The sequence below is a fragment of the Penaeus chinensis genome, chromosome 3, assembly GCF_019202785.1.
Source record: "Penaeus chinensis breed Huanghai No. 1 chromosome 3, ASM1920278v2, whole genome shotgun sequence".
NCBI lineage: Eukaryota > Metazoa > Arthropoda > Malacostraca > Decapoda > Penaeidae > Penaeus > Penaeus chinensis.
The window spans coordinates 17,682,711-17,685,210 of record NC_061821.1 but is presented as its reverse complement, the minus strand read 5'-3'; positions in this window follow the sequence as shown (position 1 = coordinate 17,685,210).

The following is a 2,500-nucleotide window of genomic DNA, read 5'->3' as shown; positions in this document are numbered from 1 at the left end:
CTTTTGCATAGGTACCAACAAATGCTCTTGTTGATCGAGTTCATAGCTCCTGCTGCCGGACCAATCCGTTTACTGATTTCTTGGTCAGAGATATGGACTACACTACCCAGGTATGCAAAGCTTTCTGTGACTTCAATGTCCTCACCACAAGCATAGATCGACTAAATGGATTCCCCTGACAGGCCCCTTAAGTCCTGAATCTAGATCTTGGTCCAGGAGACCTCTAGGCCCAAAGGCTTCCCTCAAGACCTCCACCAGTGATTCCAGATAACATCATCGGCGAAGTCAAGGTCAGAGATCTTGATATTCCCCACTGTTGCTCCACAATAACTTTGAATAGTAACTCTGCCCATTATCCAGTCCATGCAGGTGTTAAAAAGAATTGGTGCAGGTACACAGCCTTGCCTCACGCGTAAATTAACAGGGAAGAAGTTCGACAGGCTCCCACCACACTTTACAGCAATTTCAGTACAGGTATACAGGCTTGCTATTGGGCCAATAATGAGTGTCGCAATTCCTGTTTCATAATCTCCCATAGCGATTCTCGATGCACTGAGTTAAATGCCTTCTTAAAGTCGATGTTGGCTGCAAGTAACTCACGACACTAGTATACCGTCTATTGTGGACTTACCAGGGGTGAATCCAGACTGTTCCGGTCTCTGGTGCCTTAATAGGTGGTATACTGAGCAGTGTAATGCCATGATAGTTGTTACAGTCCCAACTATCTACTTTCCCCTTCCAGAGAGGGATGACCACATACCTCAATAGGTCAGGGAGAAAGGAACCAGACTGACAGGCGGCAGTCAAGACTGCATTCAAGCCCTGTGCCATAGGTTCACCCCCAGCCTTTAACAGTTTAGAATATGCCTGCAACTTTCCCACTCTTCAGCTTGGAAATAGCCATCCTAAGTTCAGTCAGGGTAGGAGGTTACTCACTGATGGGTGGGTCTGGCATGCATCCAAGCTTACTGTTGGAGGATCTACTTGGTACAGCTGCACACAATACTCAGCCCAACATTTACGAACCACAACATGATCTCAGGTGATCTGTTTATCCACTGAGTGTACTGCAGTTATCTGCGAGGAGGGCTTAAAGTTCAAGGCACGATAGGCAGGGTGAAGGTCTACGACACAAGTCCTGATTGATATTCAGCTGAGCCATGCAACACAATTCAGTGGCCCTATTGAGTAGATCCAACAGGAACGTTTGGGAGCTCTCCGGTTAGTGATATATCATTTGGTATGGAATCTTATCACTTCTTGGAGTAGTCTTATGGCAGAGCTGCAAAGCATAGTCCATCTCCTTGCGCAATATTGGCAAGTTGTATGGAAGTTCTGCTGTAGTGCAGCCCGAAGAGTGGAGAGTCGGGCAGTGTAAGATGCTGCAGAGATCTCGGCCATGGATTTTGCCAGCTCATTTGCATCTGTTTTGTCTGTGAGGATTATCTATCTTCAGAGCAGGTGCTGAAATGTGCTCTTTCCAGCAATCTTACGTACCTTGTACCATATCCATGCTAAGGGGGTCCCAGAGTTAATCAAAGAGACATACGGTGTCTGTCTAGCCTCATTTAGTACTCGCCTAGCCTTGGCTCGGGTCTTTTTGTACTGGATCAAGGTTACATCATTTGGGCGTTGTTTCAACTGCCTTAATGCAGCTTTTCTTGCTCTGACAGCTTGTTGGCATTCATCAGACCGCCGTGGTACTGGAGGTCGACGGTACTGCCCACTACTTCTGGGAATTGATGCTTCTGCTGCAAGGTGAATTTGGGATATGAAGTGATTAACAGCATCTTGAACACACTGGAAATCACTAACAGATTCTTGCAATACTGCAGTTGATCTAAAAAGATTCCAGTCTGCATGTTTAAGCCGTCATCTCTGCACTCCATTGGTTGGAATACCATTCACCTCTTCCAAAAGTATTGGAAAGTGATCCCTTCCATGTAAGTCTTCCATGAACTGCCAAGTGAAACTCAACTGTGAATCAGGTGAACAAATTGACAGGTCAATATTGGAGAATCTCCCAGTTTCAGTTTGGAAATGTGTGGGTGCAACACCGTTCAGTAATACTACATCTACTCTTGAGAACAAGGATTCCAAAGCCCTTCCTCGAGGGTTGCACAAAGTGCTATTGGGCCAATAATGAGTGTCGCAATTCCTGTCTCATAATCTCCCATAGCGATTCTCGATGCACTGAGTTAAATGCCTTCTTGAAGTCGATGTAGGCTGCAAGTAACTCACGACACTAGGATACCGTCTATTGTGGACTTACCAGGGGTGAATCCAGACTGTTCCGGTCTCTGGTGCCTTAATAGGTGGCTGTGGATCTGTTTTGGAAGAATGTTGGCGTGATGCCAACCATTGAAGTCTCCCAAGAGTAGAAATGGATGAGGCAACTGTCAAAGTAAATCTTCCAAATCATCTATGTTAAGATTATGTGGAGGGAGGTAGATGAATGCAACAGTGTAAGGTCGTGTCAAGCCTATTCTCACAGCCTTCA